Source organism: Delphinus delphis, chromosome 4 (genome assembly GCF_949987515.2).
Source record: "Delphinus delphis chromosome 4, mDelDel1.2, whole genome shotgun sequence".
NCBI lineage: Eukaryota > Metazoa > Chordata > Mammalia > Artiodactyla > Delphinidae > Delphinus > Delphinus delphis.
This window is the reverse complement of record NC_082686.1, coordinates 81,576,719-81,591,818: the sequence shown is the minus strand read 5'-3', so window position 1 is coordinate 81,591,818 and position 15,100 is coordinate 81,576,719. Positions and strand designations below refer to the sequence as shown.

Sequence of the window (15,100 nt, the reverse complement as noted above, 5' to 3'; positions counted from 1 at the left end):
AGCTGTCGTGTGGATACTGGGCCAGTCACTTAACCTCCCTGCTTAATGCCTCAGACATGAGGCACTTGAGATAAGATGACAGCCAGTTAGACAAGCTTCTTTCCAAACCCAAGATTCACTCCGTTTTGGCAGCAAAACAAAACTGTCACAAAGAAAAGGTAAGGAGCAGAAAGAAAAGGTGTCTCTCTCCGTGGACCTTAGGCTACAGAGACTGAATTAAAAAAAAAAAAAAAATCATCCCAACAAATCTTGCATTTTGTTTGGGTCACAGTTTTTAACAACCCACTAGATAAGTTAGCCGACAGAGTCCATACTATTTTATGATTGAATGGCTTACAATCCAAAAAAAGTGGATTTGTGACTCTATATCACAACCCACCCCTGCAGCCACAATTTATCCCATTTCTTCCCTTTTCTACCTTATTGCAGAAAGCCTTATGTTTACATCTTCACTAGTGCCAGGGTTACTCTTGTACAATCTCTGGTGTCTGGATTTTGAAGGTATAATGTTATTTCCTGAAATTTACTATGAATGGAGTATACGGCACAGCTAAGTAGGAGCTTGTCCATTTCCTACAGGTGTATATAGGTCTTGGCATGGGACTGTGAATAAGGAGACTATAACTGCCTCCAAGGAATTCCACTGATGTCATAAACCACTGTATCAAAGCTTAGGTTTCCACTACATAGAAACAGAGCTCTGGCCCATAATTCAGATGCTGGTTAATTAGTATTGTACTGATATTCTACTTGTTATTGCAACTTTGATCTATACAACTCTGTAAAGCCTACATTCATATTTTTAAAGTAACATGCTTTAGCAGCAGGTGAGAGAAACTTAAGACATGATACAGGGCTTCCCTGGTGGCGCAGTGGTTAAGAATCCACCTGCCAATGCAGGGGACACGGTTTGAGCCCTGGTCTGGGAAGATCCCACAAGCCGCAGAGTAACAAAGCCCATGTGCCACAACTACTGAGCCTGCGCTCTAGAGCCCGTGAGCCACAACTACTGAAGCCTGCGTGCCTAGAGCCGGTGCTCCACAACAAGAGAAGCCACCGCAATGAGAAGCCTGCGCACTGCAACGAAGAGTAGCCCCCAATCACCGCAACTAAAGAAAGCCGCCTGCAGCAACGAAGACCCAATGCAGCCAAAAATAAATAAATAAAATCATAAATTTATATATATATAAAAAAGACATGACACATTTATTGGAAAAGCAGCAGTGTTAGCTTGATTAAATGCATACACCACTAGATAACTGTCCAAGGTCCTTTCCAACTCCAATGGTCTAGGCAACAGGTGAGTAAGAGAGACTTCAAAGGCAAGGGGGACAGGCGGGGTGGGACTGTGGTGAGACATCAGGATGAAAAGTGTTTATACTACATGGAGCTCTTCCTAGTGAATTTTATATAGTGATTCTGCAGATCTCAGCAAAATTGGACACATATCTATCACTCAACTGGCTTCTTTAAAACAAATTAACTTTTTAGAAATAAGTACTATATATTCTTTGCACAAAGTTCAAAAGGTACCAAAGCAGAAAAAACACAGCAGAAAAATTTGCCCTCTGTTATCTATCCTTCAGGACTCCAGTCCTGATACCAGTTTTTAAAAATCATTCCAGAGTATTCTGCACAAAAGCATATACGTATATAGTTGACCCTTGAACAGCATGGGGTTAAGGGTACTTACCCACGCCCCCCGTGCAGCTGAAAATCTGCTTATAACTTTTGATTCCCCCCCGAACTTAACTACTATAGCCTACCGTTGACCAGAAGCCTTACTAATAACATAAACACATATTTTGTATGTTATATGTATATCTACATATATTTTATGCATTCATGACATAACTTTTTCTTAATCTTTTTGGTATTTCTAGGCTACATGGTTCATCTGTGAGGTTTTTCTTTTTAAGCTGTCCTAAATCTCCCCAAAATTTCCAATATATTTATTGAAAAAAATCCATGTATAGGTGGACCCATGCAGTTCAAACCCATCCTGTTCAAGGGTCGACTGTGTATTCTTTTTTCCCCCCTCAAAAAAAAATGTTAGTGCTCTGTATATGCTTTTTTCACTTGGAGATTGTGTCATAGCCATACACAGAGCTGTATTATTCTTTTTGACAGCTGTACAACATTCAACTTTATGAATATACCATGATTTATTTAACTGGTCTCCTATTGATGGACATACGTTTCTAACCTTTTGCTATTTCCAAAAAACCAAAAATGTTGTAGCAAGTAACTTGTCTATCTACCTAATTTTACACCTGTGAGTATATCTTGGAAGATAAGCTCCTAGAAGTGGAATCACTGAGTCAGAAGGCTGTGCATTTGTAACGTCAACATACAAATGCAACACTGTTTCTCCACACATGAAAACGCAGCTCTCCAATTTTTGATTTCTGCCCATTCATAGGTGAAAAATACTATCTTTTTTTGCATTTTAACTATGAATGAAGCTGATTGTTTTTCATATGCTAAAGAACCTACCCACCTCACCCACTCTGGGCAACTCCACAGAATGCTTCCCTGCTCTTCTTTGTATTCTGGCAGGTGATTCCTGATCTGATTAACTTCATTCACTTCATTTATTCAACAAACCCTCACTGAGTATTGCGGGACACCAGAGAGACAGGTGAAAAGCCTGTTCCCCACCATGAGGAGCTCACAGTCTGGCAGGAAGATAGCCAGTGCACCCTGCATGCAGTGTTGCTGTGAGACAGGCCTGCACCACGCTGGAGGGTGCCTGGGGGGTGCCGAGTGGCTGAGCAGACAGGAGGAGAACCTGGAAAGGCCTCCAGGGAAGGTGATGCCTCAGCTGAGTCTGAGCAGTACGAGGCAGAGTGAGCCAGGAGAGCAAAGGTGAAGTAGAGAGTGCAGAGGGGTTTAGAGGGCCTTTCAAATCAAGGGAATGAGGTGTACAAAGGCAGGGCAGCAAGGGCACTTGGTTTGAGAGGAGCAGAGCACGCTTCCAGGGACCACGAAGGTGATAAACCTTTCACCAAGACTCAGAAACTGGGAGACAACGTAAACACAGCCATCAGCATTAACTTTCTTTTCAGAAGCTGTTTTCTTCTTAACTGACTCCCTTCCTCAGAGAAGACAGCCTTGTGGCCCTGAGAATTTAGGTGCAAGTATAATTCTATAGCTGTGTGCACCTCACTACTGGGGCAGTCTACTGATAATTCCTCGCTTCCCTTTGACATGGGGCTGCCAGGTACACTTAACCAACAAATTAAGTGCCTCCAGATGAAAATTAAAGCATCTTGCCAACTACCATTATAATATCCTTCTGTTCCCAGCAGGTATTCACCACACCTCTTGAGAGTGTAACAAACAGATCCATTAAAAATATTAAGGGACGGGCTTCCCTGGTGGCGCAGTGGTTGAGAGTCCGCCTGCCGATGCAGGGGACGCGGGTTCGTGCCCCGGTCTGGGAAGATCCCACATGCTGCGGAGCGGCTGGGCCCGTGAGCCATGGCCGCTGGGCCTGCGCGTCCGGAGCCTGTGCTCCGCAACGGGAGAGGCCACAACAGTGAGAGGCCCGCGTACCACACACACACAAAAAATTAAGGGACCTCCCTGGTGGCGCAGTGGTTAAGAATCCGTCTGCCAATGCAGGCGACACGGGTTCGAGCCCTGGTCCGGGAAGATCCCACATGCCATGGAGCAACTAAGCCCGTGCGCCACAACTACTAAGCCTGCACTCTAGAGCCCGCGCGCCACAACTACTGAAGCCTGCGTGCCTAGAGCCCATGCTCCGCAACAAGAGAAGCCACTGCAATGAGAAGCCCTCGCACCGCAACAAAGAGTAGGAGCCCCTGCTCGCCGCAACGAGAGAAAGCCCGCGTGCAGCAACAAAGACCCAATGAAGCCCAAAATAAATAAATGTATTAAAAAAAATTAAGCGTGCTTTAGGTCAGTGGAAGGTATGATTAAATACCACCACTGATTTTTTTAAATGAATGTACTAGAACTGTTATTTTTTTAATCCACATGAATAATGCCTCCATCAAAGTTATGCCCTTAGAAGAGTATTTTCTTATTCTAATAACGATTCCTCTGCCCAATATATGTTTTGAATTCTTTTATTAATATTTTCTACAGCATCTATCCAAGAAACCTTAATTTAACTGATGTGCCTTTGGTCTGTAGTGCAATCTTACAAATACGCTGTGTTGAGTAAGAATCTCCCTCTTTTTCTTCCTTTTCCTCTTTCTATATTTAACAGGAAACAAAACTCAGAGGCCTCTCCTCTGCCTCTTCTAGCAGCAAAGAGCACAGCTCTCTGGGGAGTAGGCTGCCTTAGTTTGAATGCCAGGACTGCTGGGTTGGCCACCATACTACGTTACCAACCCATCCTCATAAGGGGTTCACCTCCCACGTTCCTTTTGGGGTGGTGGTGGAGAGGTGAAGTGCAGGGAGAATATCGCCCCTGGCTGCTCAAGCTCCCTGATCTGGTTAGGGAGAGGGTATTTACTCAGGGCCATGGTGGTGCATGAGGAAGCCAACCCCATCAGTGCTGGTGGATCATCAGAATGCGGACAAGGGGACATTCTTCATTTCCAGGTCATGTCTGGTTAAGATCAGGTGCCAGGATCAATATTTCACCTTAACTGAGGGGCAGCTGCCCAGACGGGCAAGGTCAGTGCCCCTGCGGCCCTTAGCTAGTGTCTTCTTCATAGCCATTTATCACAACCCACTGTTTACATTTCTGCAGCCCAGCCAGACTCTGCCCCACCACTGTGATTTGTTCATCCCACCATCCAGCACTTTTCTTTTCAAGGGATGATTATACACAAGTGAACAGACAGCAGGCGTGGTTGCCCTTTAAGCTCATGTAATCGGGCCTCTCATTTCAATTCACTTTGGTCAGCCCAGGTCATCTGAATGTAAAAGGGCCCCTCTGTCTCTGACCAAGATCCTTGCAGCCCTTTGATGGCCATGGAGCTCTAAGAGGGAGCTCATTCCCTGAGCGCTTGAGACCCCAGTCTACTGGGAGGTCGTGGGCAGAAAGTCAGACTAGGCATCAGGACTGCTGGGCGTGGGGCCACCACCCAGATATGTGACTGGGCTATTTGTGGCAGGTTATTTCATTTCTCTGGGGCCAGATGGTCTCTTTCTACAATCCTCCTTAGTGTCGAGAGTTCTCCAGCCCTGCCTGCTCTCTTCCCTCAAGGACAGTAAAGATGCCTCTTCCTCCCATAGAAATGTGTATAAGAACTAAGTTGTCCAGGCAAAAAAACCTTTAAAGGAAGAATTTCTGTGCTGTGAGTGGTTTACTGTGAGAATAGGACTCAAGAGAAGTCTTAGAAATCTTTACTCAATGACACAGATGGATAGACAGACTTTAATCTGTGAGCCAAGAAAAATGGTTTGTAAAGGCTAGAAGAAAAGAACCCCATGGCTAAGAACTTGTAAAAACATCTATAACAAACAAGAGTTCTAAGGGAAAGACTATGAATCAGCAGGATCACAGGAGGTGGAGAGTGAGCTTTGAAACGGCAGAGAACTAACCAGCTAAAGGGCAAATGATGCAGAATGCCACTGCAGGAGGTGACACACAGGAATCCAAGCAGCACCTAGAGTCAACAGAGGACAAGTAGACACATTTTCATCACAGGCCTGTGCTGGTGGGGACAGCCTAGCCTACCATACCAGTATTTTCCGGATGGGAAGCGGGTACCACTGAGATTCCTTAGTTTATAAAGCCAAAAATTCCATTCTTGGGAGGGAGAGGAGAGAAGGAAATGAGAATGAACAGGAATGACATTTTCCATTCCCTTCATGGACAGTTTTGCACAAGCTGCAAATGCAAAGGGGGGAGATGTAGACAGAGGCCCACAACCACAGTCTCTGCCCTCCAGGGAACTCAGTCCAAAAAGGCGAGGAAGACAGGTCAACAAAACCCACCACCCAAGGTACTGCCAATGACAAACCTGGTGCAGACTTCACCATTACAAAGCAATTTTACACACGTCATCTCATCTAATTCTCACACTGGTCAGTGGACCAGAAGGGAATTTAAGTAACTTGCCCAAGGTCTCTCAGCTGTGATGCAATAGGACCAATTACAGAAATCTCATAGATACTATTGTAAGAGCTGTAAGAGAGATTCTGAATTCACAGGGGTTCCAGGAACAATAATGCCCATGCGAGGGACAGGCACTGTGCTGGGTGCTTTACCAACACCACTCCAGTGCCTAAAACAAGCCCCACACTGGTGCCCAGCAGGGCCCAGAAAGCCAATACCTGACTCCTACTTGCTCCATGAATGAAGCTGGGATAAGTACTGTTCGTACTTTGCAGCTGGGGAATCTAAGGTGAAGCCAGGAATGTGAACACAGGTCTGTTTGATGCCCAAGTCACTAATCCTGTCCTTCTAGGGGTTTTTAGGTGTCACATGGGACATGGAGTTCCATGTAATGTCTGCAGGAGGTGAGTAAATACAGCAATAAAAACAATGCACCACACTGCATTTATTTTCTAATATTTCTTTTTGTATCAAGGAAAATCTCTCAGTCTGAGGCTGGAAGTCTTTAACACCTCTCCAATACTAATCATCCTCCCTCTAAAAATAAAAAAATGTTGGGCTTCCTTGGTGGCGCAGTGGTTGAGAGTCCGCCTGCCGATGCAGGGGACGCGGGTTTGTGCCCCGGTCCGGGAAGATCCCACATGCCGCGGAGCGGCTGGTCCCTTGAGCCATGGCTGCTGGGCCTGTGCGTCCGGAGCCTGTGCTCCGCAACAGGAGAGGCCACAGCAGTGAGAGGCCCGCGTACCGTCAAAAAAAAAAAAAAATGTTAGGCTCAGAACCTTAACAAGCAACGGTAGCTAGAACTTAATAAAAACACATTGTTTTCAGTATATTTCATTTTTATGGTTACTTTCTATTTATTGCAAATGGTACTGGTTTTTCAATTATATAAATAATATAAAGTTTCTTTTAAAAGTAAACTTAGGTTAAGTTTTTTAAAGGGGGACCACTTCAAAAGACAACATTAAGTAGTTAACAGGGCAGGTGTAGAGATAACGGCAGAAAACATGAAAGCAGTACACAGATGGCTGAAATTTGGGAAATGCTGCTCTATGTCATACTGGCCCCCATAACACAAGTGCTTCTGCCCATTTTGAATCAGTGCTCCTTTGTGGGTCGAGCAAACAGGACAAGTATGTTCTCTGGAACCCTTAACTCTGAGGCTGCAGGATTCCCAGCTGGGCACGTCCCAGACAGGATCTCTTGCACGAGTTACGCTAATGAACATCACGTATTCAAGTTGGCACACAGTTTTATGAACAAGTGTCAGGAGTAGATATTAACAGATGTTTGACTAGGGCAGGGGTCAGCAAACTATGGCTGGTGGGCTACATCCAGTCCAAAGCCTGATTTTGTAAGTAAAGTTTTATTGAACCTCCTGTTTGGTTATATATTGTCTATAGCTACTTTTCCACTAGAAAGGCAGAGTTGAGAAGGTGTGACAGAGACCATATGGGCCAAGAAACCTAATATATTTACTATCTTGCTCTTTACCAAAAAAGAAAAAAAAAAAAAGGCCCTGGACTCAGGAGGCCAGACATTGAAATTGAGAAGATCAGGGCCAAGAGAGGGTGTGAGCATAGTTCAAGGGCCAGAGCAATAACTCTGCCAGAAATTCAGTCAGAAACTCCCTCCTGGAACTGGCAGATGGGTAGGAAGAAATCTGAGTGGAAAACTGAAGCAGGAAGAAGGGAAGAGCAAAGCCATGATCAAAACTGGAGAAGCAGAGATGAACAAGGGGCAGGGTAACACCAGAGATAACGGTCTTGCATCTTTTGAAGTCAAGAACCACCCCTATGGGTTGCTATTCTGGGCTTCCCAGTCCTTTGAAAGTTGCTGGCCTTCGCAGCTTAAAGGAGCCATGTCCTTGGGAAACCAGGGGCCCCAGTCATGCCTTGCAGGTGGTATCAACGTGGACCATGATAGGATTGTGATGGTCAGAGATGAGCTTGGGTGGGGAGAGGAAATAACAGACTGTGTTTGGACAAGGGAAAACAGGGTACATCTACTGGGGAGACAGATGACTACTAAGTCGGGACAACTGCGGAGGTCTTATTTAATAGGGTGAGGCGTTTGTGCTAATATAGTAGGCTAAGGGAGATCACTGCCGACATTTGAGCAGGGCAGGCATTCATTATTCCACTTATTCATGAGGCAGAGATAGTGGGGTGTGACAAAGCTCTACAAAACTGTAAGATACTACCTATCTTTGACTAACAATAGTATAAAAGATAAAGTAGATTGGGTTTACTAGAATAGAGGTATTAAAAAATTGGCTATCACCAGTGCTGTGAAAATTTGCTGCAGCCACAGACTCAACAATACCTGTGACAGCTCTCCTCGCATGTGCTTCGCCTCATATGCGTGGACGCTTCTACAGGTTAAGCAGAAAGAAGGTTAAGCGATGACCGTGAAGCAACCAAGAGTGCTGACTGGGGGGTGAAGGCTAGAGTACAAAGAAGTGAGCTTTGATAGAGAGAAACTCACATGAGAGAAACACTGGTATATACTTAAACTAAGCTGCGAGGGGGAGGCAATGTGTAGCTTTTGTTAATTTCCAAAATGTAAATACTCTCACCATAGCTAATTTAAAGCCACTAACTTGATGCCATCAAACAAAAGTTGCAAAGAGATGCACACAGTTGGCTCCTCCAGCAAACCACTGGGACTCTAAGCATGTTGCTCCCAGCAGCTCTTACCTGGATGATGTGAGAGGACGCTGACAGGTCACTCGGATGTCATGCTGCTGAAGCTACTCCTCCCACCCAGTTATGGAGGGAATGAGACCTTACAGCTGACATCCTCAAAAGGTTGTGGAAGAACCTCAGTTTCAGATTTCAGAACAACTTCATTCTGCAGATAAGGAAACTGAGGCTCAGAGCTTTAGAACTGCTCACCTTGGGCTACACTGCAGGGCTGGGATTATGCTTTGTATGAACAGAAACAAATTCTGAAACCAAACAGGGTGTAACTGTAGAGTGAAGAGGTGAAGAGGTAGTCCACAAACGGTCAAGCCACATCAAAGTGCAGCTGGTACAGGGCTGGCAAATTACTCCAAGGGTACTCTGGGCAAAGAAGAGAGAAGAAAGGTCACCAGGAAAGCCTCGAAGCTGTGCGTGCGTGCGTGTGTGTGTGTGTGTGTGTGTACACGACCATGCACCCATGTGCACGTGAACAAGTAGATGTCACAAAGCACTACCAATTGCCACTTCCTGTGTACTGTCAACAGAACGAGACGCCCTAGGCATCTTGAAATTACCAAAAATTAATGTGTGAATTTTAGCCAGTTAATGTCACATACGAAAGGGAATGTTCATACTCTTTTCTCCTTCCAACTGAGGTTTTTTTCCTCTCCCTGAATTTTATACATACACACACACACACACACACACACAAATAATACATATATATATATATCTTTTTGGCCGCACCACGCGGCTTGCGGGATCTTAGTTCCCCGACCAGGGATTGAACCAGCGCCCTCAGCAGTGAAAGCGTGGAGTTTTAACCACTGAACCGTCAGGGAATTCCCCTGAATTTTATTTTTATCGTTAAAACTTTTAATTTTGCTATGTGCTCACCCTAGCAAATTTTACTGGAAATCAATTCCTTCTCTAAAAACTGTACTTTCGTGCTGGCTTCCTCCAGACTAATAAAACACTGTTTATCAACTGAAACCTCAAGCAAGCCTCTCGTGCACCTGTCTTCCTCCTTTCTGTCCCCCACCTCCTCACCTTCATCTGAAAAGACATGAACACCCACCTAGCAAGTTCCCTCTGTCATCAGGACCAACAGAGCCTGGGGCAATTCGCCCATGTTACTCCTCCTGCTTACAGAGAAGCCTCCTTTGGCAAGGCAGGACAGCCCTGTGGTCTGTCTGGGAGGTGCTTTTCTTCTGGGTGGCAGATAATGCCTTCTATTCACCAACCGTTCACGCTGCCTCCTTGGCAGCCCTTGGAAACCTCCGGGTGGCAGTGTTTGTTTACCCCCATTTTGTAGGGGGTGAAATTGAGGCACAAGAAGACACTGTTAGGATACACTACAGGAGCAAGATACAAGATAAGAGCTTCGTGGATTAGTTTTTAAAACTTAAGTGACTGCAATAAGAACTGAATCACACCTTAAGACAGCACTGCCTTTCTTCACTTTCTTCACACCTCCTTCACCAGCCGGCTGTGAAGTGAACCTCTACTGAGGGGCAACGCTGGCAGGTTTAAGTTTTCAAATTTGTGTCATTTTGTGCTTTCTGGAGGAGGTATAGTGAGCTTGGATATAGATGATATGGCGGGAGGGTGGAGACAGGGAAGTAAAGGGAGAGGCTTGTATGATCCAGGCTAAGATAATCAAACTAAGAATAATCAGTCTGGTGGAGGCTGCAGAGAGACTCCGGGAAATGACCCTCAGCTGTGCTCACAGCTCCCTGGAAAACTACAGGAATGGCCTCTTTACATCGGGTCTGGCGGGTAGAGAACTCAGGCCTGATCCTGTATAATTATGTAAATACACTCACAGATATATAAACACATACACACATGTATACATAATACATATACATAAAACATATACACATTATTATACATAATTATGTAATTATAATCGAGTTACAAGAACCTACTATGTCAGGGTGTTTTCAAGACCAGACTTCATTACAAGGGAAAACTGTTAGCCATAAAAATAGTTTTGTCTTGTCCCCAAAGGGATATGTCATTCTGTCTTGCTTTTGCTAATTAAGAGTTGAAAATTGTTGAAATGTTTCTTGTTGGTTAAACTGGAGAGAAGACAATAAAATCCAGTGGAGACTTTGAGAATTAGGATCTACTGAGGTTTATGTGGGAAGGAGAAAGGCTTCATGGACTGTGGCCATGTTTATGATTCCATCAAATCTAGTCAGCCACAGCCCACCACCAGGGCACAGTCAAAACTGCACAAATAACCAAACTTCTATCCTTTGGAAATGATAACATTGGGTCATATTTTCAATGGATAGAACTCACTGCTTAGCTCCATGGCAGTCTATAGTCAAAAGCTTATCATTTAAAATTAACTTCACAGGGTATTAGGACTGGGAAGGTCCTTAAGGAAATCCTTTCATCTCATAAATAAACGACACTGCATTCCAGAGAAGTGATTTGTCCAAAGTTTTTTAGATGAGAAGCCACATCTTCTGAGTCTCCAGATCCCTGAATCTTCTTCCCACCCCCATGTTTCTGTTGGCAGCATCCACCCCTGTCAACCCATTAACAGACATAAAAAGCACTGGTGGGGCTTCCCTGGTGGCGCAGTGGTTGAGAGTCCGCCTGCCGATGCAGGGGACATGGGTTCGTACCCTGGTCCAGGAGGGTCCCACATGCCGCGGAGCGGCTGGGCCCGTGGGCCATGGCTGCTGAGCCTGCGCGTCCGGAGCCTGTGCTCCGCAGCGGGAGAGGCCACAATAGTGAGAGGCCCATGTACAGCAAAAAAAAAAAAAAAAAAAAGCACCGGTGTTCCAGGTACCACACCAGCCTCCTCAGGAGGATCTGAGGATCATTGATATGCCCGGCTCTTAACAGGCACCAAGGGCTCCAAGATGAATGACACACAGTTTCTTCCCTGCTGGAGCTCCCAGACTAGTGAGGGTCACATGGAACTAAACAGCAGACAAGTACAGAACGGGACAAAAACCATTCTAGAAGAATGTACAAGAAACTGTGGGAGCTCAGAGGAGGGACCATAACCAGCCTTAAGGAAGGTGGGTAGGAACCTGAGCTGAGTCTTGAAAAGAGAGTCAGTACCATCAGGTAGAGAAGGGGGACAAAGGACATTCAACCTGCAGAGAAAACAGCATGAGTGAGGGTGGGAGGCAGCCCAGGTAAGCAGGTTCAGGCTAGGCAACCCCAGGGAATCCAGTTGAGCCAAATCCAGAGAGAAGGCAAACTACGCAGAGACAAATATCTGTAACTCTAAATGGGGCTTCAGTGAGCATGAGGTCAAAGCAAACACGTGCTGGAGCCAAGGAGTCCTAAGTGGGCACTAGGACCAGATAGGAACCCACAGGAGAGAACAGAAGAGGGAGAGAGCCTCCCAGAGAGCCCAGCCCAGGCCTGTGGAGGGAGACATAGAGTCAGTCACGAGATCACCCCCTAGCCCTTCCTGTCCACTGGGACCACGTGTGGTCTGAGCACCAAGGTGGCCTGAGCCATCAGCCAACGAGAGTCTTGCTTCCTTGAGTTTTAAGAGCTCCAGGACTGCAACTGGCCAAGTGGGGAGGTCAGAGCCTAAACTAAACCTGATTCCTGGTAAGTTTTTATAACTGCTATCCTCTTTTCTCTCTCTCCCTGCATCTGCGCGCCCTGACAGAAGTGGAGACAGGATAGCCTGGAGGTTAAGACTGGAGTCAAAGGTTCTGCATTCAAGCCCCACTTAGCTATTTACCAACGGGGTGACCCTTGACAAAGCTGCGTTAAGCTTCCTGATTCAGTTCCCTCATCTACACTCTTAGAATTGTTAGATTAGATGAGAATGCACAGGAAGTCTTTCGACACAGTGCCTGCCACACAGGAAGTGTTCTGTGAATGGTAGGTGCTCTCATATTCTATTTAAAAGGTCAGCTGGTTACTATACGTAAAATAGGTAAGCAACAGGGATTTACTGTATAGTACAGGGAATTATATTCAATATCTTATAATAACCTATAATGGAATATAATCTGAAACAATTAACTGAATCACTTTGCTGTACACCTGAAATTAACACAATATTGTACATCAAGTATACTTCAATCAAAAAAAAAAAAAAAAAAGCTGGGCGATATTTTAAAGGAACTCCCACATCAGGCTAGACTTTGTGATGGATTTTCCAAAGACGACAGCAACAAAATCACCCACATGCTCTTCTTATGATGTGACTTTGACACTCCTCCCACAAGAGATGGGGTTCTACGTTCCCTTCCCTTGAATCCAGACAGACTCGTGGCCACAGTGAAAGTGATACTGTGTGGCTCCCGAAGCTAGATCACATCCTGCCCCTCTTAGGAACGCCTGCTCTTGGAACCAGCCACCATACTGGGAGGACGCACAAGCAACCACACGGAGAGACCACTGTTCCAGCTGACAGCTCCAGTTGAGGTCCCATCCGACAGCCAGCATCAAATCACTGAAGATGTGAGCAAGTGAGCCCTCCGACGTCAAGTCACTCCAGCCTTTGAATCTTCCCAGCAGAGGACCCATACATCACACAGCAGAGGCAAAGCCAACCACTGTGCCCTTTCCAAACTTCCTGGAGAACTGACCTGGAGAATCTATGAACCTAAAACAGTGGTGGTTTTTTTATGCCACTTAGTTTGGGCTTGTTAAACAGCAGCAACAGATAATCACTATGATTGTTTGAAGGCAATAGAGGGCCATGGAAGAACTTGAGAGTGGTGAAAAGGCAAGACGAAGGTTTCTAGAAGATTAACCTGACTGTAGTGGGTTGAGACTGGTGGCAGGGAGCCCTTGTAAGAAACCACTGGTACCATATAGCAGGCTCTATATGATGCAAACCTGAATACTGGGGCAGGGGGAGTGTTTACTGGGAACAGATTAAATGTGGGGATTCAAGAAAAGAGAGTTCGAATGGCTGCAAGGTTTGAACTAACGGTGGAACCCCTAACATAATTAGGTTCATCCAGAAAGGGGACTAATTTTTTCCCTGGTGGGCAGTAGGGAAAGAGGAGAGAAAATAAATTCCATTTAAAATATACTGAATCTGCATGATGTTAGGATAATCTAAGAGGAAGTATCAAGCATGAAGTTAGAAATTTAGGACCAGAAGTTGAACACTGGTTTTGTTTAAAACCTTGACAGTGGATGAGATTACTTCTGAGATTATGCTGAGAAAAGGTCTTAACCTCAGCCTCTATTTAGGGGTGTAAGAGATGAGTGGGACCAGGTCGGGTCAGTCACAGAGGCAGGGTCCCGGGAGCAGAACATCACAATTAAGTTTTGGAAAGGTATGATCATGATTAATGCCAAATGCAGAGAGGTCAAAGGGACAAAATATTGAGGAAAAAAAGCCGGAACCAAAAAGGAGATTAGGAAGGGACCCAGGGTCAGAGGAGGGCATCTCTGCCCCAACCAAAAGTGGAATCAGATGCACACAAGCGTGAAGAGTGAAATGACTCTTAGCACACCACAGAGACAATTTCCTACGAGTCTGGAAGGGAAGTGGATGGGAACTGTTAAAATGAGATGGTGAAATGCACATTTTAAGGGTATAAAGTGGGTACAGGAGCATCTCCACTTACCACCCTCACAAAGATAAAGCACAGAGTAAATCATCGTAACACGTAACACGCTCTGAGTTCCCTGGCGCTGCAGTAGATCTGACACCTATCTTTCAGCCTTTCAGAGGAACTGTTCTTAGCATTTGTTGAACTCCACAACAGTCCTGCGAGGTAGATATTATCGTTGGATGAGGAAACAAAGGCCACACAGCAAGTCAAAAGCCGAGGCAAGATTAGAACAGGACCTGCCTTCCATGCAGGGAAGGCCAGTTGGCTGGATTCCTTTTGTGTCAGTAATAGGTTCTTTGATCTGTAACACAGAAGAGGCTTGTTTCTGGGGAGGCTGTGAAAATCGATTCATTAACAACCATAAGGTTCTCTAAAACTCCAGAGGGGGATATGGGGGAAAAAAAAAAGGTGCAGCCACCCAGATTCTAGAAACAATAAAAGAAATTCCAAGGACAATGGGGATTCTAAGAACACTGAGGGCGATCAGGGCACTGAGGAAGAGTCAGTCTGGGTAGTAACCAGGAGGAAACAGGCGTTTGGGGAAGGACCTTGGAGCGGTGGCCGTGTGCCAGCTGTTCCTCACACGTCTTCCTTCTGCCTCTTCACTTGGGCAGACGTAGCATGAAAGTGGCTGGGTTGGACTGAGACTCTTGGCCTCCAAGACAGAGCAACTGCGTGACTCCCAGGCTGAGTTGTTGAACAAACGGGCAGTACTATGGAGCAGAGGGGTTCTGGATCAGAGCACCTCAGAGGTCCATAGAAACAGCAGAGGAGGGGTTACGGTTTTGTGAATTGTTACTTGAAATCCC

The 15,100-nt window shown here is 45.5% G+C and overlaps 1 pseudogene; it reads left to right on the top strand.

Moving 5' to 3' along the window:
- Positions 1-1,239: 1,239 nt before the first annotated feature.
- LOC132424420 (putative uncharacterized protein IGF2BP2-AS1) lies at positions 1,240-4,622 on the top strand (annotated as a pseudogene).
- The last annotated feature ends 10,478 nt before the right edge of the window (positions 4,623-15,100 follow it).